Here is a 12,922-nt window from a genome sequence, read left to right as displayed (position 1 = left end):
AAAACACAATATAGGTTTTTAAACTAGGGAATGACATTTTTAGCTGAGATCTATGTGCAAATGTTTGTTTCCAGCTGTTTGAGCAAAGTAGCAGCACATCCAAGATGGATGTATACATATTAACCTTTTTTGTAATATAAGAAAAAAATATCTTAAAAAAATAAATCTCTCATCTATGAAAAAAAAAAAAACCAACAAGGGCTTACTTGCTTGGATGTTTACATAGACCTGTGCCTACGGAAATAATATCTAACTAATTTCTCACGAGCGATGGAGTCCAATCAAATCCTCTGCGTCATTTCACCCCTCTTTTGACATTTACAATCCACAGGCTAGAAGGCACAGCCGAAGAAATCACCTCCAGACGTTTCTCCCGTATAGGAATTTGAGGAATGGTTGATGACCATGTAGGGTCTCTACTTCTTTGCATTTACTAGATGATAAAGTTGAGTGGTATCTGGAGGATTCCACGATCTCTGCTATACCACTGTTTTTCAGGACCTAACTCAGCACTGGAAGTTAAACCCATGTCTGGTTTCTTGTCACATACCAATTGACCATCTTGTCCATGAGAAAGATAAAAAGCCACAAGGCTGTTTCTTTACATACTCCAGGTCTTCACATTCAAGCAATAGCACCAAATGTTTATAGTTCATTTTCCAGCATGTCCCTAAATTTCTCAGTGACATGATCTTCAATATCACTTGCAATATTGGCATCTTGCAATTGTTCACGTCTACTTTTGTGACTTGGACACAAGTGTCATCCTTAAAGCCCTGTCCTCAAGCACTTAAGAAGTCAGTGTAGGTAGAGCTAACGAGCAACCTCTCTAAGCTGTCTAACAACTCTGCTTTCCTTTGAATCCAGCAACCGAAAAAACACCACAACAAATGTGTGAATGAAATGAGGTGCTTCTTACTGTATCTATCTGCCTTTGTTGCTTCTGATCCTTGGAAACTTCTGCATTGGCTCCATTGGCATGGTGAAAATAAGTCATAGCCAGAGTCATGGAGACATGCAGAGCATACTTATGGTTTAAGATCTCCTCCAGAGTCCTCAGCCTCCCTGTAGCACACACCAGCCTTCCCATGACCTCAGATCCCCATCAATCATCAAAGTCCTTCCTTCTCAAGCTAATGCAGCAGCAACTTCCGATCATCTTGTGTCGGGCACATTTGTGTTTGTAATTCATTTCACGCTATGCAATTCATTAAGCACTTTATTTTGATTACCATAATGTGCGAATGCAATTTTGTATCTCCTCTATACAGGGTCACTTTTATGTCAGCTCGTTTTTGACTGCGACAGGCTTTTCCCATACTGAAGGCAAAACAGTGTTTACATTCAGTTAGTTAAAATATTTACATTGCACATTCAAATGATGCGCTTTCCCAGTGACAGGGCTCTCTGTGGTATTTCCTCCTGTACCTACTCTGCAGCGGAAACAGATGATTAAGATAAATATTCTGGGTGTCTCTAAACAAGCAGATTAGGGAAAAAAAGCAGCACAGCTATACTATGCTAACCTGCCTGGCCTCTGCAGTACCCATACCAGCCGTGCTGTCTGTCTAGCACTGCATGAAAGCCTGTCTTCCAGAACCCACATTTAGAAGAGCTACACCTTTTCCAGTCATTGCATTTCAGACAGATTCTCCATTCATTGATCACTCACTTGCCCGCTTGGTGAGCAAGGTGGGTTGAAGCATGATGTGTGTCAGTGCTGGGAGAGGAGGTAAGAATGGGGCTGTGAGCATAGGATCACTTGTAGGAGGCACACAGAGAGGACAGGGGCTGCTGCTGAGTGAGACAGTGAAGTCCCACCACCCTCTTGTTTGGTAGCACTAAAGGAAGCCAAATTCTCCCCAAAAGGAGCCGACAAATGGCTGCTATATGACCCTATGGGATTGAGGAGAGAATCAGGAAAAGAAGGGAGGAGCTGAGCAGGAAAAGCAACACTACAGCTGGCAGGGGAAAGCCACAAACTGGTAGCATTCCTGGGACTCAGGAAACCCACCAAACTCTATTCTTTTAATATAAATGAATGAAATACTGCAACTGATGCAGTGTAGAGACCTGCAGCACAAAGAGCTGTGCCAAAGGCCCGCGTGGCCCTCTCCCCAAATGGGCTGCTTGAAGCTCACAGGACAAAAAAAATAAAAAGGTATTAATGACTGTAAACTTTCATATCATTTAAGGCACATTATCATCTACACAATAAACAGTTAATTTTGATCACACGCTTCTCACTATCAAACGCATGCAAATCCTTCTGAAAGCAAAACAGATGCAGAGTGAATTAATTCCTCACGTGGAAACTTGGCAGCAATGCAAAATTAGAAAGAAAGACTTATAATTCCCAACCCTTGCTGGGTGTGCTCCTTACCTTACAGCAATGCCCACGCAGGTCTGCATACGGGATGTCCCAGGCAGGGAGCGAAAGCTTCTGTGCTGAAAAAAAGATGATGCTCTGGTTAAGAGGTTACTGCAAAGGCTGTGCCTGTGCTGACGCCCATCACAAACTGCTGCATCTTTTTGTTTACAGAAACATATACAATAGATGAAAGTCGACTATGTAAGGGAAAGCTATCTATTTTAAATTGACCCTGCCTTGGTGTCGTGTACTCCAGAGGAAATGGGTTATAAACGCCACCGTATAAATGAGGCATGCAGCATTCAGCTCATGAACTTTAAGCAGGATAGTTTGATGTGTGGGAGACAAAGTTGTTTCACTTTTTCCAACTAATAGAGAATGAGACCATGTAACTGTTTGCCAATTGAAACATAGCAGTGAAAGAAATTGTAAAGTAAAGCAACAGGCTCTACACCATCCTAACCCAGTGTATTCACAGTAATAACTGAGCAATTCTGATTTAACTGAAAACTGTATTTATCCACGGACATTTTTATTTCCTGACATGAGTGCCTACAGCAAAGCATCTGCTGAATAATGGGTGTGAACTGCAGCCAACTTAATCACTCTGGTTCCATTTTTTGGCTTCTGCAGATGAGCTCCAGTTTGGGATTCCCACCTTTGCTGGTCCCCAAAATGTCCAAGATCATCCAGCATCTAATCTCGGGCTCCACTCCTCCCTCTTCTGGGGGTAACAACAGACAAATGTTGTTTCCTCCAGACTTCCTCACCTGCTGTCCCACTTGGACAGCTATCCAGCGGTTGCACAGCTGGGTAATTTGGCCGGCCACCTAGCCAGTGCCACTGGTTTTGGCAGACGGGTGCCCAGGGTGATCGGCACCAGCTGCTGCTGTCACTGGTGGGATGTTTTCCAGAGTTTCTCATTCAAGGCAACACGGTTGTTCCTTGAAACAGTTGCTCCCTGAAGATTAAGGCCAAGCAGCGGCACAAGAGCTGTGTGTGTCCCCTGGGGCTGGTACGTGCCACCAGGCGAACAGGAGGCACCAGCTATGCCCTCCCGAATCCCAGGCGACGAAAGGGGCTGCCACAGACATGCTGGAAAAAAAGAGTAGACCCCTGCAGTGCACAAATCACAGAATCACAGAATTTCTAGGTTGGAAGAGACCTCAAGATCATCAAGTCCAACCTCTGACCTAACACTAACAGTCCCCACTAAACCATATCCCTAAGCTAAATGACACTGCCCTCCTCTCTGATCCCCCTACTTGTAAAAATCCCCCCCCCAAAAAAAATCCCACTATCTTTCAAAGACTGCTTGTGACAGTCAGCGTTCCAAGCCTGGAGCTGTGCTAGGGATGTGCAGTGCTCGTGCCTGCAGGCACATCAGCCAGGGCACACAGCACGAGCAGCAGCCACTGGGTGCTCACCTCTACCACCACTGTCATTATCTACCAAAACAGCAGCACAAACTCTCAGGAATACAGTTAACAACTGTAAGGAACAAACAGCAATAAGGACAGCAAGAAAGACCTTGAGAGTTGCTCAGACAAAATATATCTTCATTTTAAAAATAGAAAAATAACAAAAAACAAAACAAAACAAAAAAAACACTAAAAATATCATTGAAGTAGTAAGGACACAGGAGAAATAACTGCATACCAGCATAAAATCTGTTTAGCACAGTCTGCCTACTCTTAGTTATTCCAAAGTGGTTGAAAAAAATAAATGCATTTTTATTTCTGCTGAGGTGTGTGGAACAAATGTTAATTTTTTTCCCACTGAACGGAGCAGTTTATGCACCCCGAGTACCTGCAGGGGTGAGGAACTGCTAATAGGAAGAAGTATTTACCTTGCCTAATGGCTGTATGTTAATGTATTTCTATTAGCAAAACCCGTTTAATGTTGCATATGTATAGTAGCTTCTGGCTTAGAAAGTATGAAAGAAAGCACGAGACGAAATGGTCTTTTCTCTCTCTGATGGGAACACAGATTTTTCTCACTGATTGTAATGCAAACCAAACCCTCACACAGGGATCAGACGAGCTCCAAACACCCCCAGCTGCAGCACGACAGCCACGGAGCTGCTCTCCTGCAGAGCACCGCGGACTCCAAACTTCTCCCCGCGCTGTCACACACCCTTCAATTAATAACCAGACAGCGGCAATCACCGCCGTGCCACCACAGGGATAAGAGCATTACCTCTGCGTCCAGGCCCCCATTTCTGCCGTGCGGAGGACACCAGGAGGAGCTGTCAGCAGCTCGGATAATGCAGCTCCAGGAGCTCCAGCCCTGACCTCCTTCACTTTGCGATTCTGCATGCACAGCCGGACCTCCACCTCGGCGGCTGCCAGCCCGCGGCAGCCCGCACACAAAGCTGCCTCTGTCCGCCCTGGCAGCGGGCTCTACCACAAAGACACCCTAATGCACAGCCATGCACTTCTACTTTCCTTCTTCTCGCTTATTCTGATGAGGAGTGATGAGGGAAAGAAGCAGTGTATTTTTGATCAGCCGAAGCCTCACTGCGTTACCCGGAGGTGGTGGCTGGAGGGGAGGTGAAGGCCGTGGCAGTGGCTCCCCGCCTCACCTCACAGTTTTTTTCTCAGGGCTGTGGGTGGCTGCGTGAGCAAGCATCGGAAGCAGGGGAGGAGTCACCCCAAGTGCAACTCTCGACTTGAAGCCTTGGCTGTGATGAACAGCAGTCTGGTGACACAGCAGGGCCAGCGCTACAAAGGCCACCCCACCCACCCACCCAAACCTCCACTCGTGGCTGCGGGACGCAGCGGCGAAGCTGTGCTGCCACGGGGCTCCGGAGCCACACACACCCCACAGCTCCTGGCCAGGCTGGCCGGTCACCTCTTCCACATGGCAGTGCCATTTTCCTGCTCCAGAAGGCAGGAAAATGATACGCTTTCCTCACCCAAAAATTGTGCGATGAGGCAACAGGTCACCCTCCCGGCAGCTGTTTGCAGCTGTCAGTATGTGGAGAGGAAAGTGGCAGCACTTCTAAGAGGCAAGCCTTTCACAATTACATGCCTATATATATATTTTTCCCTCTTAAAAAGCACACTCTCATATGTGCACAGCATACACTCCAAGTTTGTTTTCTTTTCTATCAGCAGATGAGAAGTTATCTCGCCCTGCCTGCAGGGAAGTGAGCGGCGATCCCTGCTGAGACCAACTGGAATTTCACAGTTTAACTCAAATGTTCCCAAGCCAAGCTACATGATGCATGGTAGCCGTTCCACATTTCTTCACGTTAATTATAATTCAGACCTTAAAATACTGCAACTGAACACTGCGGTAAGCAATGAAGGGTTTACTTCTAGTGACAAACAACAAGAGACACACAGTCCTTGGGTGCAGCACAACTCTGAACACGTTCCAGGCCCCTGATGAACCACCATAGCATTACAATGATTTCCCATGCAATTAGTATTAATTGTGACTCCCTGGCAGTTCCACAGGGGCCCCATCTCATTTTTTTAGCGGTCCTACCAGGTCAGCCTGAGAGCCACTAGCACTCATCACTGGCATACCAGCTCCAAGGGCTCGTTCTTGCAGTTAAATTTTGGGGAACCGGCCAGAGCTGCCTTTGGTAACCATCACAGACATGCCATTTCCAAATCACTGCCTGTGAGTTTCCAACACGAGACGTTTCTAGATAGAAATTTGGAACTATTTTCTAAAGACAACCCGATTGTTTGAAAGCATTTTGCTGTGGCCAAAACTCCAACATCCTTTTTCAGGAAAACCGAGTGGTGGTGCCAGTGGATACTAGCAGCCCAGTAAGACTGTGCATCTTGTACTCAAAATTAAGCTAAGAACAGAAAGTTGTAAATGAGCAACCACCTCTTTGAATTTTGCTCTTTAATAACTTCTTTTAAAAGTTTATTTTCTTTTGATATACTAATAAGATCAAGATATTTGCCTTAGCATCTTGCCAAATGAACTCAAGCAAGATCAAGATTGCTTTGTTCCAGCAGAATCAGATGACTCTGTGGCAATAAACAAAATGAGATATTCTTTGACTGAACATCATAAATATCTAAAACTCATTTCAGAGTAACACATGCATTTAGCTTCCAGGTCAGTATCCCAGCTGATGGATCTCAAACTTGATCTCTTTCTGCCCTATAGAACTCCTTAAGTAATCTCAAAAATCCATATATTTCTATCCTTTAAAACAAAGTGCTGAGGCAGTTGTTTAGAGTCAAAAGGACACCCTAAAACAGAGAACTGCATGGAGGCCAGCTGACAAATGCAATTCAATAAATATTAGAGTATGTAATGTCTAATGCTAAAGTACATTAGGAAATGCTTGTTGCTAGCAGCAAGTAGAATTACCCCAGCTAAAACAGGTCAGGTATAATCAAGAACAATGTCCTGTAGGCCAGCTTTATTGCCCCTCCATTTTCTGTTTCTCCCAACTTTCTAGTCTATGTGAATCTGCTCCTCAGCATTGCTCTCCCCATGGCATTTTCCTCCTTCACTGCGCAACATTTGGGAACCACCACATAGTGTCACCAGTCTGTCTAATGCCAAGTGTCTACTACATGGTATGGTTTGGCTTGGAAGCAGCCGAGAACATGATGACAGTTACTGCTCTTGGAAAGTCTTGAGTATGGAGCAGAAGAGTGATACAGACTGCCTGTGCCATCTCATGTCACCTCTACCAATTCAGCTGTCTGCAGCTCTAGACTTTGCTTAAGGGCTCATGTATTTAGTGTGGATAAATCTAGGTATGAAAACAGAAATGCGCAGTATTTACATTTGGAAGGAAACATAAGCTACGTATATGTAAAAGATAAATCTCTGCTTATGACAGCTTATTGATTTTTTTTCCTTGTAGATCCTTCTTTTTCTGGGTCTTTGTGATCCATTTGTTTTTTATTGTTTAAAAGCTTTATTGTCTTCTTTTTCCACCTCTATGGCATGCAAAGATCAGGCGATTATTTTTTAGAATCACATGAAAGATGAACACTTTCAGACTATTCTCACTGTTGTTTTCAAGTGCAGGCTACCTCATTTCCATTGGTGTAAATTGAAGGTAATTCCCTTAATTTCCAGTATCTTTGGATCTATACCATCCATCTGAGATCAGAATCCTCCTCATCTCTATCTCACACATCCTTAGCTCTCAAAGAGCATAACACAAAGGTATTGCTCAGAGCAGTTTAGGTGACAAAAGAGTTCTGTCACTCAGTGGAAGAATGGATTAAAGAACTACAGAAAGAAAGCTTCAGAGAATATCTTTTCTGTAAAAATATGCATGCTTTTGCATGAAGATAAGGTGCAGTATGTGTCTTGGAGGTATGGAATGATTATATTTCTCTGGACACTGCTACTCCAAAAATCTGGTTTGATCACAGGCTTTTGTGACTCTCTCTCTCTGCAAATCTGCAACTAAGAGACAGAGGGATACAATATTCATTTTTCAGAAGACATGAGAGTGGTAATTTACTTCTCCAAGAAAATATGCCAAGACTCAGTCACTGATATTTTAATGCCCTATCAAATTCAATCTTTACAAATACAAAGCAAACATCTTTAAGCAAATTATGAACATGTCTATCCATAGAGATGGAAATTGTACAATTTACAATTGTAAATTACTTCTCTAATTGGTGTTACTTCAAATCTTCAACTAGTCAGAGAAAGATGTGTTCAGCCTGCATCAGGTGCTAATGAAGCCTTAAGTTTAGATAGAGATCTTAGTTAAATTAAAGTTAGCTGTTGAAGAAATCCATTTTGATAACACTGCATATTCTAGATTTTCCTAAATGAGAGATTTTCCAGTCAAACTTTCGGCTGTTGCTCCTTCCTGCATTAACTTTTTAAGAGAGTTACTCTCACTGACAGCTGTATCTGGAGCATGGCATGGCACTGGTAGATGCATCTCATCATGTCCTTCCACTGCCTAAGCCCAGTGCTGCACTGCATGAAATATTTTGCAGCTTGAGCTGGAAATCCAGGTATTAAACACAAAATTACACCGTAATCAAGCATCTAGGAGCACATCACCTTTGGCTTGTCAGTTCTCAGAGGTACTTGTGTATCTCCTACATCCTCTGAAGGCACACGCACTCTGGACTGTGTGCTCTTTCTGTTGAAGACGACTGCATTTCACACTGAGCTACCTATCTCACCGAATTACCTTACTATGACACAGATCATTTGGGTCTACAGACAAAGGCTCCACTGAAGGCTCCTGACTACCTCAGGTGAAGACATCACCTATACAAATCACATAAAAGATTTATGGTCATTTGGATTTTAACTTGACATACCTACCATATATCTCAAGCCCCTTCTTCCAGAAGCCAAGTCAAGGCCCTATGAAGATCAAAGTGTACCAATACAATCCAAGTTCACTATTTTGTACTACAAGAATGCAAAAAATTTTCTCAAATCTTTTTAATGGAAGTTGATTATAGCAATTACAAAATACTGTACATTGGGGAAGCTTTACTGTTTTTTAAAGAACACTTTTTGTTGTTGTTGTTTCTTTTCAAATTTCTTTCTTCTCTGTTGTAATCTGTCAGGTTAGCACTAAAAATGGAGCTAAAACTTTCACCTCACCTGGTTTTAGTAAGGCTGTTTTTATTGAGCTTTTGACCATGTCTCTTTGGCTTCCCTTTGTGGCAACTGGAATTTTCAGCTGTCCTTTCACCCAACTACTTGATAGAGTTAGGATTGCTTAGTCCAGACAATGTTGGGTTATTCAGTCTGCATCGGTCAAGGCTAAATACTTCTAGATGGTTTCCTAATGGTATTCATTAGGACAGGGATAGCTACAAATGGGCTTCCTTCAGCTTCAGTTTGCCTTCTATTCTTCCTTGCAGCTTGCTCATTTTTATTAAAAATGAAGGAAAAAAATCACATCACTGAAATTTCATTTTCTACTCCTCATAGTCTTCAAATGTATACTCTCTATGAGGCCGAACAATTCTGGAACAAGACCTCTCTAGACCATTGCATTTAACAGCAGCAATGACCAGAATTTTCTTCTGTTAATTCTCTGCTACATCCTCCCACTTTCCCTATTTTCCAGTCCTTAATTAAATTTCAGGTCAAAGCTCTTTTAGACTCATGACATTCAAATGTTTTTATATTTGGTTAAAAATAGTGCAAATGCATTATCTGGTATTGTCATAACTAACCAGGAGAAACTCTCCAAAATTATTTGGATATATGGACAAGATTTGATTATCTAAATCAAATTGCTAAACTACAAATGCACAAGGGAATCATATATTTATTTTTAAATGTCAAATCTAATTAAAGTGTGCTCAGAATAATTGGCCAGGCTATGGGATATTAGCTGACAGAGGTTTTGGAAATGGAAGCGATACCAAGGTAATTGGCAAAATAGCCACCAGAAAATATAAATCTATATATCAGTCAATGATTTGGGATTATAAATGCTATAGGGAGATAAAGAATGACATCCTCCTGTCATTTATTGACAAGCTGTGATAGAGCAGCTAAGAAGAAGGATACCTGTGCCATTGCCTCCCCACCAGCCTGGACTGTGCTGCATCCCATCTCCCTGGGCTGACTTGTATTTCTGATCCTGCCCAACCTGTTCGAACAATCCCAGCTTTGCTTCCAGGAATGGTGGCATCACACTCAGCAAAAGCTTAACTGATAAAACTGTTTGCATTCAGCAGATTGCGTTATATGAAAACTATTTGTTAAAACGTAAAAATTAAGAGCTCTGTAACAAGGAAGTATTTCAAGTATTTGCACAAACTATTCAAGTCCTTCACCAGACCTACTTCTCTGCAGAAACTTTTGGAAGCTCGTTTAAGTACTGAATCAGTGCTAAAAATCTCTGTTCAGTTTGTTTATTCATAAAAGAAAGGATCTACTAAAGTGAGAGAAAGAGCGCTGAAACAAAAACAAACCACCCTTAGAAACTTTGATTTAATCAGAGTGGATTGAGATGGTGTTTAATATTGGAAGGCCCATTTCAGGAGAAACAGGATAGGATGCAGACCACCAGCTACTAGTGCTTAGTCTCTTTGATTATCCTTCAGAAGTGAAAATCAGTTTACAAAGCAGGAAAAACAAGATGAGCAACCTTAATCCACACCAAAGACACATAAAAGGCTGACTAATTATGCCAAGCACCTTTTTATGCAAGGAAGGCTGTCTGTAATGTTCTCCAAAGCACCCACAGGAGGAAGCAGAGAGAGATGCTGCCTGCACACCTGCTCCATGTGGCACTAGCCTGAAATGTAGGAATACTGCCCAGTGTTTGACCTATGTTATGGGCATGAAAGAAAGAAGGAAAGAAAAAAAATAAAGGGAAAAAAAACAACACCAGGCTAATGAAGCACCTCATATTCACATAGCTCCCAAAGCAGATGAACAACAGATGAGTAAGAACTGGAGTTTCCAGCTTCTGTCTCTTTACTGTTGTCTTGGGATTTTATGCTTTTTGTTAGGACTGCACACTACCTGTAAGAGCGCAGACCTCTTTGGCTATTTATTGTCGTATTGTCCTTAGGCACGTTGTTCTCCCTTTGATGTACTCACCACAGATGGATTGGTGCATACGTGGAAGCCTCACCCAAACTTGGTTCAAGATGCTGGGTTGAAATAATTTAGAGATTCATAGGAACTGAAAAGAAAACTTAAAAAAGCAAATCTGACAAATGTCTGATAAATGCAGGCTTATGCCTGGCTGCTGATAAACTGTACCCTGCCCTGATTTTCAAATATACTTTAAGCTCCATGGAGCCTCTGAAATCAGCACTTGTCTGAGCGAGGACCAGTCAGCCAGAGGTGCCTCTGACCAACAGGAGAGCGATCTGAGAGCTTCCTTTTTGGCAAACAGAGTGGAGAAGCTAGAAACGTACGTGAAATATTGTGTGAAGTTTCAGGTCAAAAGTTCTTTCATCCACATGTCAGAAAGCTGCCAAAGCAGATATTCCACTCCTTCTCCACCTGCTTCCAGCAGACATTGCCTTGGTCCCTGCGGATGGCTTTGGCATCTTCCTGCTGTTTGTGTGCCCCTGCCTACTGCCTTCAGCTCCTGTGCATGGGAGCTGGCAGGCAGAGCAGACTGACGGACACATAGAGGGCAGCATCACTGCTCCGAGCAGTGCTCGGACAGGGAGGACAACACAGGACATTTGTACATCCCCCTTTTCAGAAAATCTCCCCTTAAATCACTCCTTCAGTGGGAACAGAACCAGATGCTTAAGAAGTCCTCCAAGGCTAGGTGGATTGCAAGATTTTTTCATCTCTGGATGTGACTTCTGTCAGTTTTACATAAGTTGCTAACACAGCCAAGGGGTTAGCAGGAGCCTGTTCATCTCCTCCAGACTGTGCAGTACAAAATACACTGGTCAAGAGAGTTAACAATATTGCCCATGGACTGGGAGATTAATTGGGCTGGGAGAGACACAAGCATAAAACCCTGAAACAGAGATCAGAGATGGGAGTTGCTTAAATGAGCAATCTTTGCCAGAATACGTAATGGCACATCACAGAGGATCGCGTTAGCCTACCTGTAAAAAACCCACACTTAACCAAACCCTGAATTTCATGTTCGGTATTTGCATTAAACTCATGGGAATCACATGGGCTTCAGTATGCCTTTTCTCCCACATCAAGGCAGATAGGACAGATAGGGATGGGAGACAAACACTTTCTGTTAAGCCTGAGGGGAGATGAAGAAGCAAAGAAGTCCCCACATGCACACACGCTCATACTCAGAGCCTGCCTTGCTCACAGCTCCCACTCCGCAGGTGTGGAGCAAGCAGAGCCTTCCTCCAGAGATGGACTCGGTGGCCCAGTTTTGGAGCTCTTAGCTATTGCAACACTGAAAGTGGCTTTGTATATAGCTTTCATGCTACTCAGATTCATCTTCCTGAGCTTGTTCCCTCCTCACATTTGTTAATAAATTTCATTACATTTTTTTTACTCCTTTTTCACATGCACTCCTCTGTCCCCAAGGAAGGCGATGGATCAGCTGCAGCCAGCTGTGCACTTTGGCCCAGGGGCTCTACCTGCTGCCCCTGAGAAATCGGCAGCTGCCCTGTGATGATGTGCCCTACACAAGGCAAGCAGGATGAATATTTCATTTTCAATCAGTGGGGCTGAGGAAAAAAAGTTATTCATGCAGTATGTTTAGGAAAGCCTCACCTCCTCTAAATGTTATGTGCACCACACAACAAATGGCAATTGTACCCTCCCTGCCTTTATTTATTTTACTGTCTGAGGAAGGGAAAGATAAAATAGTAATTCTCCTTTTTCCACCACTTGTAAAAACAGATGTTTAAGGTGGCTGTCAACAGTCTCTCTGTACCATGACCAGAAGTCATGGTGAGTTAAAGCCTGAATCTTTGCTCACACCAGCTTGGAAAGCTTCCCTTGGCCCACCAATTCCTGTTCCCTTAAGTGAGAGGCACCACAGCCTACAATCCTATTGATGGAGCAGGTTTTGTTCCATGAAAAATGGCTAATAAAGTTCAGAAAATCGTCTTTCTCTCTCTCTCTCTTTCTTTTTTTAGCTTTCCTGATTTTATAGGACAGCAAGAA

General features: G+C 43.1%; 1 protein-coding gene across 7 annotated transcripts in view; it reads right to left on the bottom strand.

Moving 5' to 3' along the window:
• Positions 1-12,922, bottom strand: part of PAG1 (phosphoprotein membrane anchor with glycosphingolipid microdomains 1) — a 108,573-nt gene that overhangs the window by 42,052 nt on the left and 53,599 nt on the right. For 3 of the 7 annotated variants that reach the window (XM_072034494.1, XM_072034496.1, XM_072034495.1), the window contains one exon: positions 2,384-2,448. The gene's annotated coding sequence lies outside the window, so the exon portion shown is untranslated. Of the gene's footprint in view, positions 1-2,383; positions 2,449-4,570; positions 4,959-12,922 lie in introns of those variants that run through there. The other 4 variants (XM_072034497.1, XM_072034500.1, XM_072034499.1 and 1 more) reach the window with 2 other exon arrangements.

Source organism: Anas platyrhynchos, chromosome 2 (assembly GCF_047663525.1).
Source record: "Anas platyrhynchos isolate ZD024472 breed Pekin duck chromosome 2, IASCAAS_PekinDuck_T2T, whole genome shotgun sequence".
NCBI lineage: Eukaryota > Metazoa > Chordata > Aves > Anseriformes > Anatidae > Anas > Anas platyrhynchos.
This window is presented reverse-complemented; position numbering and strand designations above follow the sequence as displayed.